General features: G+C 50.3%; 1 long non-coding RNA gene across 1 annotated transcript; it reads left to right on the top strand.

Annotated features, from left to right (window-relative positions):
- Positions 1 to 12,582: 12,582 nt before the first annotated feature.
- LOC121138937 lies at positions 12,583 to 14,414 on the top strand. Its single transcript, XR_005875802.1, has 2 exons — positions 12,583 to 12,740; positions 13,734 to 14,414. It is a non-coding gene; the product is annotated as an uncharacterized LOC121138937 (long non-coding RNA).
- The last annotated feature ends 1,557 nt before the right edge of the window (positions 14,415 to 15,971 follow it).

Below are 15,971 nucleotides of genomic sequence, written 5' to 3'. Positions count from 1 at the left end.
CTTTGGGGAGGCAGAGAAGGGATAATTACTATTACTACAAGCACCCTCCCTTGTTTTAAAAGTGCAGATACTCGTATCTGCTTTGGGGAGGCAGAGAAGGGATAATTACTATTACTACAAGCACTCTACCTTGTTAAAAGTGAGGATGCATTGGCCCCCATGGGACACATGGGTGACTCATATACACAAACCACCCACTGTCCATCTCATGCCCATTGTCATTATTCTAGTTTATTATGTCTTTCCTCACACTGTTTTGTTGCAGTCTGATTTTTAAGGAAACCAAATAATGAATGTTTTTTGTATCATTAATGTTTTCTTGAAACTAACTGTTAAACCAGATGTACAATGTTCTACCAAACCTTAGCCAATCCCTATGGACCAGACATGGCCACATCCTTTTTTTCTTCTCTTTTTTAAAGCTGCTAACAGAAGAGTCAGGTTCCAGTTTCTACATGTTTTACATCTTTGCTCTGACAGTCACTTATTTTCTTCAGACAGCTCCAAGGTGTGGCACTGCTGTGGTCCAGGGTAAGCTGATCTTTGACAGAAACCCGCCCGCCCTCTGTAGGGGTCCTCAGGCTGCCCCCTCACAACAATGTTAGGGAGCCCCTATAACTCCCCACCTTCACCAGCACTGGCTTTGACCACACTGGAGCAGTTTTATTCTCCTCAGCTGATTTGATCTGTATCTCTAGCATCATGAGGGATTTGAGACTTTTTGTCCTTCGTTAGCAGACCACGTGACTCGGCACCTTCCCTGGGAAAATTCTTCATGTCCATTGCCAGGTTTGGGCTTCCTTGACAGACTTGACAAAAAACCACCCCATATACCGGGATGTGAGTGAGGAAACTGAGAGGCCCTGAGGGCAAGTGACTTACCCAAGGTCACACGGGGGGGGGGGGGGGTGCTAGAGCTGGGTTCAGCCTTGGGAGTCAGTTCTGTAGTTCTCACCTGCTGTGTCATGCTGATGGATGGCCCTCTCCTGTGATTCTTTGGGAGGAAAATTCAAGCCTGCCTTGTTTCAATTTAGTCTTGATTCTTGAAATAATCTATCCTGGAACATACAGTGGAGTTAGCAGAGAAAATATGTTCTGCCACTTACTGCTAAAGGAGCTGGAGATCCACGGTGGGCTGTGACCCTTCAAGAACGCGCCCTCCATTCTGATAAATCAGGCGCTGGAAGGCTGTGTGGGCAGTTAGTGCAATTATCAGCAGACTGCTGTGGCTGGAAATAGCTGGCTCAGTTGGCACAGGAGCACCTGGGTCCCCAACAGCGGTCGCACAGACACATGCCCCAGGGATGTCCTAGCCCTCCATCTGATTCCGTCCTGTTAGCCTTGTGGACACTTAACAGTGCTGGGGGTGGGAGAAGGGGACGGGGTATAGGAAGAGCTGGGACAAAAACTTGGTTCTGTGTGGCCATAATCAACTCCCTGCTTCTCTCTTGTCCTGCTTGTCTGGCCAGAAGACACAGCAGGAAGGTCATCTCAGGAAACGACAGGTGATCTCAGCTACTTGGAGGGGTCTCTTCTCTCCTTCATCTGACAGATGGGCGGGGTGTCTCTCATCATTGTCACGACTAGAGAGCTGGTTGCCTATGTTCTAGGGTTGCCTATGTTCCAGCTTCTGTTGTTGTTTTTGTTTGTTTGTTTTTTGTTTTTTTGAGACAGGGTTTCTCTGTGGCTTTGGGGGCTGTCCTGGAACTCCCTCTGTAGACCAGGCTGGCCTCAAACTCAGAGAGATCCGCCTGCCTCTGCCTCCCGAGTGCTGGGATTAAAGGTGTGCGCCACCAACACCCTCTTGAGCTTTAATCAAATGTGTGTGTGCTGAGGAGTGGCAACAGAAAAAGGTTTCTGAGTACTCAGTGGCCAACACCTTATTCAAAACCTAAAGGTGACTGAATTCAGGGGGTTTCTCGTAGTGCTTACCTGTGTTGCTCTGTGTGACAGTGCTACAGTCTTGGTCTTGTACCTTGTTCAGCACATGATTCCATACTATGTAACGAACTGCCCCCACCAGTGTGCTGCCTGGTGCTTCTATCTGAGACTATCATATGTTAGGAATTGCAATGTTTTACATTCTTAGAGAAGTATAATGGTTTAATTATGGAAAACAAAGATTTGGTATTCCCTCCTGCCGTTCCTCAGCATTTAAGTATCAAATTAGTGTATATTTTCATTGTGTTGTCTTAGGATGCCTGATTCTAAAAAATTGCTCTTGACTTCCTGACTTGAGTCTCATGAAGACCATGACATGAACCTTGGCTTGGGCTTAGGACAGAATTTCCAACAATTTCTGAAATTGTCCTAGGCATATTTCTACCATTTTGTTCTATGTATTTATGCAAAGCAGCATTCTCAATACTTACAATTATGAAATGAAGAGACTAATCAACTCTGAAAAATGTTAACGATGCGTTATGTCCTACAATATCAAATATTCAGCCAGGATTTAATTCTTTCCTTAAAAATAAGCATATTCATCTCATTAGTATGTAAATTTGCTTTTGTCTTTAACAAATGGTAAAGTTATATGTACCAAAGAATTGCTTTGAAATACATTTCTTTATGATTTGTTGTCAGTAAATGCTTGATCTGTATGCCTAGGTTCTTGAATTTGCACACATTTCTTGGGTGAAAGGGGTCACAAATGGAAACATGTGAGAAGCCCTGTCTTGGGAGATACTGGTGGTTTCATGAGAAGAGACCACAGGACATACTCATACCTGTGTGTTCATGCTCCCTGTCTCTTGTCATATGATGCCTGTCTGGGTCACCTCAGGACTCTGAGGACAAAAAGATTATCACCAGGTTCTGTCCCTCCCTCAGCTTTGGGTGCCTATCCCAATGTCAAGGGAAAGCCCTTCTTAATGCCTTGAAGCCTATCACTTCCTATATGTGCATTTTTCGTTTTTATAGCGAAGGGACCAGGCTAAGGAATTGTCTTTATGTTACTATGATACTAAAATCTTACTGTTCTGTTAAATATAGGCCTGCAGTACCAGTCACAACAGTCACATGGTAGTCCAGGAGGTACAGAAATGTAGCTAACCACCCTCCCTTATTAGACATTCGGGTATCCCTGATGTGTTAATGTTGTTCTGCTGAACAGCGTGCAAGGTCTGCCTTCTAATGCTTGACTTGAGAATGGCTAACAAGACTTCGATGACTATCCTTGAGACTACTCTTCACATTATAGTTGTACATTTCTAGGATTATGTTCCCATAAGCACACCATGGGTGGACAGGAGGCAACTGCTTTTCAGGAGACCCGCCCTGTCACGCACTGGCCTTTTGATGTGTGTTGACAACAGATGCAGAGAAGGGCAAGCTGTTAGATGTTGGGCTTGGAGACATCCTGGCTGCTTTTTTCACTAGGGGTGGGTGGTACCGTTGAGGAGTCACCCTCACTCCGGAGCAGTCAGCAGACATTTCATAGAGGAACAGCGGTATTTTGCTTTGGAGATATTGGCCAACTGGCAAAGACTGGGCCATTTTGAACCAACTTTAATTTCCACCAGGCTATCAAATTTCTGCCAGGTTTAAGACCTTGTGGGCTTGGATATCTGAAACCTTATAAAGGACAGATTAATCTGTAACATCATTTCCCTTTCTACTCTTTGAGACAAGGGCTCTCCCTCCCTCCCTCCCTCCCTCCCTCCCTCCCTCCCTCCCTCCCTCCCTCCTTCCCTCCCTCCCTCCCTCCTGTGGGGACACCAGACCTTGAGCAGAAACCCACTTCCCCTTCGGCCTGGGAGCAGGCATCTATGTAATGTTTACTGAAAACAATTCAGTGCTTTAAAGCTTGATAGGGCTCAGATAAGGGCTGGCTCACTGAAATACCATGCCTTCCACACCTCCTATGGCTAGATGCCTCTTCCTGCCCCCTGTGGTGTCTCCCCGATTCTGGGGCCTGAGATTAAACCACCAGCCAGGAGGGTGAGAAGTGGAAAGAATGGTATGTAAATGGATGGCAAAAGTCCTTAAAAAGGGAAGCTCCTTTTTCTTGGGGAGACTTCTCCTGAGAGCTCTCCTAAGCGGACTGGGGTCTCCTCCTAAGCTGACTTGGGAAACATAAAGTTTTCTTAAAGCAACCGACCGGTCTCTGTGTCATCTATCCCGACCACCTCGCTACATTCTTGGATGCAGGCCGCACAGCAGGTGAGACACCCTCCCTCCCTCCCTCTCTCCCTCTGTCCCTCCCTCCGTCCGTCCCTTCCTCCCTCCCTCCCTTCCTCCTTCCCTCCCTGCATTTCTCCCTTCCTTCCTTCCTGTTTGGACTACAATCATGTCCATGTTTATAATATTTAAAAATGCAACTTGACCTGAGGGTGGACCAAGCTGGTCTTTTGGAAGAAGGTTCTGATGGACTCTGTGGTGGCAAACCTTTTGAATCACTGAAGTGTGCTGGCTGAATTTTAAAAATAATTGTCCTTTTTAATGATGTAAAACATATCATCAAAATTAAAAACTAAACACACTTTATTACTTCCCCAGTCCTTTCCCCTCCTTCCCAGGGCCAGATGGGGATTGCTTAGATATTTCTGTCGTATTTCACATATTTAATAATGCCCTTGGAGGTTCTTTCAGACATGATGAAAATATGGGATTGAACTTTGCCTGTAGACACTACTCACAGGAAAGTGAAGTGTGTGTGTGTGTGAGAGAGAGAGAGAGAGAGAGAGAGAGAGAGAGAGAGAGAGAGAGAGAGAGAGAGAGAGAGAGAGAGAGAGAGAGAGAGAGACTGAAGTGGGAGCATTTATTTTAAAAGCAGCTGGGACTTCAGGTCAAAAGGCTTGCACTTTTTATATTGAGCAACAATGGGAATTGTTTCTCCTCCTCCCTACTCCGCGCCTTTTGGGGAGCGGGAGAGGTGAGAGTCAAACCAAGTGCAGCTTCCTCAACAGCTCAGCACTGGCTGCTTCTCCGGAGCTGCTGCGAATGCAACAAATAATTAAAGCTTTAATTTATTTATACATCTTCTCTGCAGACATTATAGATCCAGCAACTGCCACTTGCTAATTGATGCGGGGAGCCCGAGCCTGAGCGGGTGGTAGCTCCCAGGGCCTAGCGCGGGGTCCGCTAGACCGCCGCCCAGAGGGGCCCCGGACCCCCCGAGGCGAGGGACCCCGGCCGGGCTGTCACCCCCGCGGCGGGAACAATGGCTGGCGGCCGCAGCACCTGGGTGATGGGCACCTCGGAGCCGCCGCGGGACTGAGGACCTGACAGGCGCGCGCTGCCTCCTTAATAGACTGCGAGCGAGTGCTCCGGGAGAAGTCGGCGGCGGTCCCCGAGGAGCCATCATCAGGCGAGTGGTCCCCGGAGCAGGATTTATTAGCAGACAGGATGGGGAAGTTGATTAGCCTCAGCGGCTGAACGGACATCCTGTCAGCCGGGTCTCTTAATCCAATCACTTACCTGTCGAGGGCGCGTGGCCGTCCGCCCCGCAGCCGCCTCCTGCCCTCCGCAGTGCTCGGCGGGACGCGGGTACCAGCCTGCCGGCGCCAGGCTGCCTGCGACCAGGGGACCCAGGCCACCTTCCCCATGGTCACGCGCTGGGCCAGCTTGCTGTGGATGCAGCCTCCACATTATTCTGTCCCAGGACCCTCTCTTGAGCAGAAACTCTCCCTTGGTGGCTCCGTTTCCCACTCGGCAAAACGAACGAGCGCCGTTTGTGGTCTGATTTATTGTGACCCAGCTCCATTCTGGGTTGGTGCCTCGCTTTAAGGCAGTGCTTCTCAACCTGTGGGCCACGGCCCCTCTGTAGTCGCATATCAGACATTTACATTACGGTTCCTAACACTAGCAAAATTACAGTTCTGAAGTAGCAACGAAAATAACTTATGGTTGGGGGTCACCATAGCATGAGGAATGACATTAAAGGGTCACGGTACTAGGAAGGTTGTGGACCACTGCTTAAGGCATCTGCTGCATGTAATGCCTTCCTTCCTCCAGAACTCCTGCTACAGCGTCAATAGAGAATGGCTGCTCCTCTCTCTTTAAAACATTTTTAGTTGTACAATATTTTTGATCACGTTCTCTTCCAGATCCCTCCCTCCATCCAACTTCATGTTCTTTCTCTTTCTTAAAAGAACAAAACAAAAACTAAATAAAGCAAACAAAACAGCGTGTGTGTGTGTGTGTGTGTGTGTGTGTGTGTGTGTGTGTGTGTGTGTGTGTCCCCTCCTCATAACAAATAAAAGCCTGTGGAGTCTGGTTTGTGTTGAGCACAAGACCTGCAGACAAGCTCTTCTTTTTGAAAAAATTCCGTTTTCTGGTTGGAGAGCTGCCTCACGAGCCTCGGTTCCACGGCAGCATCTCCCTCCCTTTATGGACCTGAGTTGAGGTATGACTGTGTCTCCATCCTATCTCTTCACTTCCAGTACCCTTGGTCTGGAGATCTCATCTGGGACTCCAGCCTCTGTGACGACTTGTTCCTTAACAGGACTGTCCAGAGGACACGGGAGGGCTGAAGAGCTACAGGATGCCTGGTACAGGGGCCCTGTTCCCCCCCTACACACCACAGGGTCTCTGTGTATGGTTACTGCCTTCAGTAGACTAAGTTCACCCAACAGGAGCCAAGCTTTCGTCTTCTCCTTCGTATCCCTACCCAGGTACCGAGTATAAGCCTATGCAGGTAACATGGCTGACAGCTGGGTGAATGAATGAAGTAGCCATGGGCTATACTGTGCGCCAACTGGCAAATCATCCTGTTGAGTGACTTGCAAGACCCCATCTCTGGCTAACATGAGCACTGAGGGATCAGGAGAGTGAGGGGCAGGGACTCATCTGCTTTCAAGTGGCAGACATTGAGATGTGTGCTCTCCTAAGCTCTTGTCAAGAGTTTAGGAATTCAGACCCTATTGATTCACCGTATCTTCAGAGCCATCAATCATCATTAAGAAACAAGACCTGAGTCCCAGGATGGGGTGGCTGGCACTAGGTAATAGAGGATTTTACACGTGCATGTGTGCACGCGCGCGCACACACACACACACACACACACACACACAGACAGAGAGAGACAGAGAGAGAGACAGAGACAGACAGAGAGACAGAGACAGACAGAGACAGAGACAGACAGACAGAGAGACAGAGAGAGACAGAGAGACAGAGAGAGAGAGAGAGAGAGAGAGAGAGAGAGAGAGAGAGAGAGAGAGAGAGAAAGTTGGCTAAGATAAGCACAGAAAACCTAGGCAACTAAGAGGGGAAGAATCCAGAGGACTTGCAGAAACCAAACACAATGAAGCATATGTTAAATGACTTCCTGGCCACAGGCGTTTGTGGTTGACTAAATAAGATGTGACTTGGGAAATGGGGGTCCTGAGATCTCTCATCCTGGGCCCTGCTGTCGCCACTGATGCTACCTTTTACTGCCCACAGCCATCAGTCAGTCTTGCCTGGGGGAATGTAAAGTCACTGGTCTCTACTAGTTCAGGCCATCTTTACTTCTCTTAAAAAACAAACTAATTAACAGAATAATATTTGACAGGCAACCAGTGCTAGGTGGCTTTCCCTGACTTGTTCCTCAAAGGTTTTTAGTAATGCCTGGGTAATATGGGAGTGGGGGAGCATAGTGAGGAGGTAGAAATTCAACCTCAGTTTCTTCATCCATCAAATGGGGATGATGTTTAGCCTACAACCATGGGAGGAACAATTTAAGATAAAACTAAGGTAATTGATAGAAGTATGCTTTTCAAGGCATAGAACTACACAAACCCACACAAAATTACTATCATGAAATTATGGGTCCTGGGAAGGTGAGGTGACTCTGCTGTCCTCAGTGAGCACATGGACTAACGGGGAAAAGATATGAGTACATTGGCTGGCAGAAGGAAACTGGGCCCTGAGCAGGCACCGGTGAAATGTTAGAAGGGCTGTCCTCGTGGTGCAGGGAGCACAGCGTGGCATCTTGAAGAGACTTGGGTTAGAATCAGTGAAAAGGGCCCCAGTCACAGAGAAGACAGTGAGCTCGGGGACGGCTGGCAGTGGAAGGTGGGTGGTGTGGCGCTGGTAAGATTGATGGGGGAGGGAAGGGTCCTTGGGAGCCCAGTGGGTAGATCCCTGTGAATCCCACTAAGTACATTGCTTAACTGCAGACCGCTGGGGCTCTAAGCAGAGCAGGGACAAGGTCTGAGATACATTCCAGAAACGGTGGAAAGACAGCAGGTTCTAAGATGAGAGGACTTCCCAAACCCCGGTGTCCCCGTCTCTTCCGTCACAGTGTCAGTGGGAGGAACGACAACCTGGATGGACTTGGCCTTGAGAGCTGTCATGGAGCCGGGCGCTGCACTTGAGTAAGAACTGGCTTGGATTCGGGCTCCTCCACTCGTCAGCTGCCCGACCCAGACGAGGGATGCGATGTCAGCGTCCCTATTTTGCAATGGAGACAGTGATTGTGTGATCAGGCACTGCACCCAGCCGCCTCATTTCCCACTCACAATTCACTTGAATACGGAGAGTAGAGAGACAGGACCCACGCTGATGTCCTTTGTGAGGTGTTTGGGAAATGCTCACTGCGTTTCAGACCCACAGAGGCGTCACCACGCAGAGCTCTGAAGCTGTGCTGTCTTCTAGCTCAGGGGAGGAAAGAAGCTCAACAGACTCAAAGGTCAGCCAGCTGGGCAGGGCCGACCTGGACCTTGACTCCATGACTGCCAGACTCCCCACTCTATTGCCCTAGTGGAGAGGGTTCCGGCTGGAAGTCTCTGCAGCTGTCTGGTTCCGGTGAATGAGATGGGAGCAAACACTCAGGTTTTCCAGGTTTCCAGCAAGAGGGGGCTAAGAGAATTTCAGAAAAGCTGCAGCTTCCCCTGAATGTTCTGTCTGGCAGATGTGCCGAGCCCTGCTGTCAGTCACATCAACAACGACAAGGAAGGTATGGAGCCAAGACTTGGAAGTCTCTACACAAAACCCACTTACGGCTTTCATTTGGCTTTTGAGTCAGGGTCCCACTGTATGTCTCAGACTGGCCTTGAGCTTCTGGGTCTCTTGTGTCAGCTACCCAAGTTCTGGGGCCCCCGGTGTACCTCGCCGTTCCTCACCTCTACCTGTCTCCTTTATTTCCGCCTTTATCCTAGGCATTGATGCTGGGCTCACCGTGCCCCCTCCCAGGACCAGATGAAAGGGCTTCTGGGCAGCGTCTATGCTGACCCTATGCTACTGCAGGTTTTACTCTCACCCCTCTCCGAAGTGCAGAGCTCTGCTCTAGCGTCTCTGGGTCTCCTAGAGGTGGGGGCCCCTTCCTAGGGCATGCTGGAAGTGATGCTCACTAGAGACAGGAAGAGGCAGGAGGACTGTAATCACAGCCCCCACCTCCTGCCTCACCTGCCCAGGCCGTGGGCACCTCCTTGGTCAGGCAGAGGTGGGCCAGGGTGTGGCCCCAATGAGGAGAATGAGTTTTCTCAGGTGAGAATTCCACTGTAGAGGAGCTCCTCTGGATTCCAGGATGGTCCTGGCTCCAAGGCTGTGAGCTGCAGGCTAGGGTTTGAGCTCTGGGGATAAAGCAAGGAGCTGGGACTCAGACCATGGAACCAGGCCTTGCCTGCTATCACCGAGCCGTGGCTGAGGCGCAGTGACCTGACTGTCCCACAGTGCAGGAGTGGCCCAGCATGAGCCTGGAAATGTTTGGCATCTGTGGCAAAGCCCTTCTGAGTCGCTGCCTGGACTTCCTTGTGCTCCTGCCCAGCCCAGACTTCAACCTGTGTCCCTACTCCCTAAGAGACGGCAGAGGAGGGGCAGGCGAGGGCATGGAAGGGGTGGACAGGGCTGTGTGATCATGTGACACTGGTTGGCTGTGCTCAGTGGGGAGGAGGGAGAACCTAGGTGGTGGTTTGGGAGCTAGGACCAGGCTTGAGTTCTCTCTAACCCAGGCAGACGGTGGGTTGTTGAACCAGAGAATGACAGAGTGAGGGTCCTGCAAGGACCAGAGAGAGGGGAAGACACAGTGCTAGGTAAGACCTAGAAATGGCTGGATGGGGAGGAGGCTGGAGGGGGGGTCAGAAGCACAGACCTGGGAGCCTGCTCTCCCCTTGACAGCTTTTAGTGTTCTAGGCCGCTAAGATGGCTAAGATACACATTTTCTCTTAAGCCCGATCGATTCTCCTAGGGGCCCCTGCTGCACCTTGGGCCGCCTGCTTCCTTGAATGCCAGCACCAGCTCCTTGGTGTTTGCTCTGCACATACATGGGGGTGGCTGTTGGCAGCTTCTGAACAGAGCTTGTGAACAGGCAGCGCCTGGCTCAGGAAGATGCGGCTGCTGCCTGGGCAGGGCCAGCGTCCTCGAAGCAGGGCAGCTGGAGGCTTGTCCATCTTCTTCTGCTCCTACCTATGCCCTCTTTCTTCATCCATGATCCCAAGACCAGGAAAGCAGTGATCAGGGCCAAGGAACAGACTGGAAGGAGGGACGGTATAAGTGTGTCTATCTGTCATAGGGTGGTTACAAATCCAGGTATCAGTGGAAACCAGCTCCAAATCCATGACCCCACCCCCACCCCCACCCCGGGCCACCTTTCTGGAGAACTGAAGATGGCAGGCAGCTTGGGGCACCTGTTTGGAAGTGAAGGGAACTTCTAGCTAGCTCTGGTCCTGGTGGAGACAAGCAGTTAGACATTGGCAGATGGCCATGGCGAGGAGGTCAGGGTTTGTGCTGTGTCACCTTTACCTGCCCTAGGATCCCTTCTGACCTTTGCATTCTCCAGGGAAAAAGTCAAGGTGATGACAAGACACGTCTTCCGTATCTCAGCCATCATTGCAGTTGAAAGATGAGCTGGGAGCAGGTGGACTGCTTCAATTATGATGGATGGAGATGGTGACAGCTCTCGGGAGAGCTTCGGGAACCTGGCAAGTGTTCACTCAGCTATGACTCCTCTGGTAGCAATTTGACAAGATCAGAGCACTTTATGGAAGTAGAAAGTTTGGGGACCTTGGGGCTTGCTTGGCCGGGGGACTCCAGCTGCTGAAGCCCTTTGCCAGCTGCACAGGGCGGCACGGCCACTGTGGGCAGCTGCCTAGTAGGACCGGTGTGGGGAGGCCAGGGTCATCCTTGGGGAGCTTGTGCGCCTTCTGGCCCTGGCCACCACATCTGGGACCTTCCTGCTCTGTCTCCTTCACTGCCACTGAGGACAGTTTCGAGTCCTCACCCAGGGGTATCATTGTGGCTTCAGGCACAGTCTCAGAAAATAACTGGGCATCTCCTTTAAGTGCTGGACACTGGCAGGGGCAGTGCTGAGTAGGAGAGTCAGTTCTGCCTTTGTGACACACTCTGTGTAGACTCTGAGGAGACCAGACAGTCATCTGGGGCTAGATATGATGATGGAAATGTCACCTCCCCTCTCTGAGCTTAGGTTGGATAATCTATCACTTCTTAGGGATGGTGTCTGGGTATTAAACTGAGGTAACCTACACAGAACACACACACACACACACACACACACACACACACACACAGAGCTTGTCACAGAGTGTCTTTTAGCAAATGCTGCCTTTTCTCCTTCAGTTGGTCAGTTTCTTTCAGTGAATTTCTTCATTCACTCAGCAAGCTCCGTCAAGCACTTCCTGTGTGTTAGGCCCTGGGTGTGGCTCTTGGGAACTCTGTGCAATGGCAGATGAGGCACCGACAGACTTTTCTGCTTGGGGATTGGGAATTTGGTTGAATCCTACAGTGCATTGGCCCTCACGGCCCCTTGATGGTTTCTAGGCAGAGATGTCTGTCTTGCAGGATGCTAGTAACAGCCTTGGCTGCAGTCCTCCCAGATTAGAAGATGAAACCCTGGTGACTTAGGGCCTTCCAAATGGTGTGTGTATGAGAGAGAGAGAGAGAGAGAGAGAGAGGGAGGGAGGGAGGGAGAGAGAGAGAGTGAGTGAGTGCATGTGTGTATATGCGTGCATGTATGTACATATGTATATCTGTATGTGTGTGAATATGTATGTATGTGTGCATGTGTGTACATGTGTATACATATGTATGTGTATGTATCTATGTGTGTGCATATATGTGCAGATCCAGAAGTCAGTCTAGAGAGTAACCTTCCCAGAGCTGGGAGGGAGCCCCAGGTTTGGGCTACTCAGCCTGGAAGTGATGCATCCTTTGAATTCTTTATGTATATGTGGCTAGTGTGTGTGCATGCATGTATGTACATGCGGAGGCCAGAGTACCACCTCCAGAGATGGTTCTCATGCGCTGTCACTCTTTGAGAGTCTCACATCGGTGTTTGAACTTCACCAAAGAGGCCCTGCTAGTTGTCCAAGCATCTGTTTACCCCCATCTCACCAGTGCTTGATTTCCAAGCATGTGACCACCATGCCTTGCTTTTTATGTAGGCTGGGGGTCAAACTAAGGTCCTCATGCTTATAAAACAAGTGCTTTTCTGACTGAATCATCTCTTCAACACCCATCCTTCAAACTCTTATTAAGCAGCTGCTGTCCACACTGGAGGGTTAGGGGGGCTGGGGAGAGGCAGGGGAGACTCAGCAGGCCCCATCTCCAGGGGTTCTGGGACTAGTAGAGTGAGGATGAGTTGACAAGCATCGGTGCTGGTAGGTGAGGTCTGAGGAGGATGCTGCTCTTCTGGCAGGGACAAGAAGGCTTTGGAGAAGGGTACTTTCTGTGGACCCAGAGGGATGTTGAGCAGGAGCCGAGGAAGCACTGTATTCACACCCCCACGGGAGAGGCCTGGGCAAATGCTGCTCATCTCAGGATCCTCATGCACCATGCTCATCTGGACCAGATACTAGCAGGTCAGTGCCTCCTCCTCAGCATCTGGGGAGCTAACCTGTACTTCTCCCCAATAACTGTGGTTCTCATCCAAAATTTCTCTGTATTAGAAAACCAATAACATCCCCAAGGAGGCTGCTGTGTACCCCACCCTCACTCTGGGACAGACGCAGCTCTTGTCTTTGCTATTTTGTTTTGTTTTTTGAGGCAGGGTTTCTTTGTGTAGCTCTGTCTGTCTTGGAACTCATTCTGTTGACCAAGCTGGCCTTGAATTCAGAGATCTGCCTGTCTCTTTCTCTCCCGTGCTGGGATTAAAGGCGCGCTCCACCACCGCTTGGCTTTTTCTTTAGTTTTATAAGTTGCTCACACAGTGTTTCCTGTGCAGATGTTGGATGCATGCAGACGTATTTTAATAAGCTTTTGTTGTAGTTTGGACTCATTTGTTGAATATCCCGTTTCTCTGTTGGGAAGTGATAGACCCAGTAAAAGGAAGTCAGGTCACTGAGGAAGAGGTCCAGAGGGCTCCAAACAAATCCCTCTTCCTTATAATGATAATGGTCCTTGATATCTCGGGGATCCTGTCAGAGTGACAGAAATTGGACTAATCCACACTGGCGTTTTGACTGGGGAAGGGTTTTGATGGTGGTGCCAAAATTATTAAAATCATTCTCGAGCTGTGCTTCTTGGGGAAAGCCATACCCTCCCCGGGCCATAATTTTCCCTCTTATAGATCAGAGTGGTAGTTCTCTCTGGTCCCCACCCTGGGGTTACTTGACACGGTGACTCCATGGAGAGCTGAGAGAGAAGAACTGGGGTGGGAAGATGGTTACCCAGAAACTCCTGGCAAAAATAGAGCACGACCACCCCACTTTTCAGCCACCTGTTGGTCTGAGGCAGGTGTGACAATTTGGCACATTGTGGAGCGTGCATAGGTTACAGCACTTCCCTACTTGGCACTCGTGGCTGGATATTGTCAGAGCATTTGTTGTTTTTGTCTTTCTGTCCTCTCCCTTCAGAGCACCTTTGCATGCAGTGGGCCACCAGCAGCTGCGAGACATTTAGCAAAGGAGAAGCCTGCTCAACCTAACCTAAACTAAAACCCATGGACCACCCAGATCCCAAGACTCTCAGATGTCCTGGGTGAAGCTTGAAGCTGCTGGGGTGCTTGAGATGAGCCTGCACAATGATGATGAAGGCGGCAGCTCCAGAGCATGTAAAACAGGACCACGGACAGCGGCACTCCAGCATGCAAATACACAGGACACAGACAAAATCAAGCTGCAGTTGTCTTCCCCGTGTCGGGCCCGATAATGAACAAGTAATTTATGTCCAGGAGTCAGTGAAGCCTGTCGCAGGCCAGGGCTGAAATGTTACTACGAGGGATTCCTAGGAAGGTCATTGCCCTGCTGTTGTCACTGTTAAGGATTGTCTGTAAATGGCACGGCCTTGGAGGTGTCCCCTGCTTCTCTTGGCATCTTGGAGGGAGAAAGCACGGTGCTCCTTTGGAGCTGATACCCTGGAACCTTTGCACAGTCTGCCGTCAGCTGGCGCACAGTGAGGAGGGGTGACGAGGGGTGACGCAGGGTGGACCGGAGCCTGAGCAGCTGTGAGGACCTGTGGGCGGGAAGGTGAGACTTCGGCAGCCTTTCTTGGTCAGATAGGAAAGCTAAACAAAACAAGACAAAGTGGCTTCAAAACCTTTCTGTATGAATTAATTTGAATCAAATGCTCGATGTGACAGGGGCAGTGTGCTGAGGACAAAGAAACAGAGAATCTCCTTTGGGAGCACGAGACTGGCGAGTGGACCCATCACTCAGCCCTTGCCGGTGGGCACCGCTTACCCACCTGTTAGTGGCTAGAGAGTCTTCGACGTTCTCCGTCGCACTCAGAGCGTGCTTTAATACTCCCATTCCATGGATGGGGCAACTGATGCTCAGGGTCTTACAGTTTCTGTTCCAGAGTTGGCCCCTTGGATTCCTAACTTTGTCCATTGCCTCCCTCAGTGGCTGTTTCCAGACCCAAAAGGATGACGTCCCAGCAGGGAAATCTCTGGGACCCTCCCCAGCAGTGGCCTTGATCCTGCTCTTTCCTGCCATCTTTTCAGAGTAAGGGCCCCTCAGGTTTCCAGGCCGACTTCCGCCGGGGAGGGGGGGGGAATGTGGGCTGTTAGGGGATGGAGGGCGCCATGCAGAGAGTGACTAGGCCCCCATAGGCCTTCTGAGACATTCCTCCTTGGGAAACCATCCTAGGGGCTAGAACTGAATGAGTAGACTGCCCTCTGCTCTGAAGCCACGCTGATGTAGGTCTTTCAGCACATGGGAAGCTGCAGGGGACTTAGAAGGCGGGACTCCACAGCCCAGGAAAGGTGCACCCGTTTGGAGCCTGCCTTCTCCAGGGACCAGGCTTTCTTCCTAACGTGCCCTTGTTGTGCCCAATGCAGAAACTCAATCCAGTAACTTCCTGAAGAAGTCATGATTATTCAGGGACTCTTTGTTTCTGTGATCCAAGCTTGGCCACACCCAGGATTGCTTCTCTGTCACGGTCTTTCTCTGTCCCTCTCTCTAAGGAAAGATACAGTGGCTGTGTCTTTCCTTTTGTGGCTCTGGGACCCTGACCACGTGACCTCCACTCCCACATTGGAAATGTGTGTCTTGGTCTTGGCCAGTGGCCTCATGACACCGCATGGCTATGGCCAGATGTGCAGTTTGAGGATAATTCAGACACACTGGGCTCACTTCCAAAGCCCAGTTCTGGAAGAGAAAACCTACCAAGTATGGTCACACTTGTCTCTGGTACCTCAGGAGGCTGGCCTGCCCATAGTCTTCTCACTGGGTTTTCTCTTGTAGCCAAGATCTAATGTCCCATTGGGAAGCTGGAGGTCTCTGAGTATCTTCCTTAGTGGTTCTTGGGCCTAAGAAAATTTCTCAGAGTGAAGACAGCTCTGCCCTGTCTTGTATAAACAGACATATCATGTCTCACATCTGCCCCAGAGCCACTGCCTCAAGGAAAGCAAGGGTATAGACTGTCTACAAGGGTATAGACATGGAAGCACACACTTGTCTACAGGGGTATAGACTTGTCTACAAGGGTATAGACTGTCCTCAAGGGTATAGACATAGAAGCACACACTTGTCTACAGGGGTATAGACTTGTCTACAAGGGTATAGACTGTCCTCAAGGGTATAGACACAGAAGCACACACTTGTCTACAAGGGTATAGACATGGAAGCACACACTTGTCTACAAGCCTCTAG

This window comes from Mesocricetus auratus, unplaced genomic scaffold (assembly GCF_017639785.1).
Source record: "Mesocricetus auratus isolate SY011 unplaced genomic scaffold, BCM_Maur_2.0 Super-Scaffold_6730, whole genome shotgun sequence".
Taxonomy (NCBI): Eukaryota; Metazoa; Chordata; class Mammalia; order Rodentia; family Cricetidae; genus Mesocricetus; species Mesocricetus auratus.
Note: the sequence above shows the minus strand (reverse complement) of the source record. Positions and strands in the feature narration are given on the sequence as shown.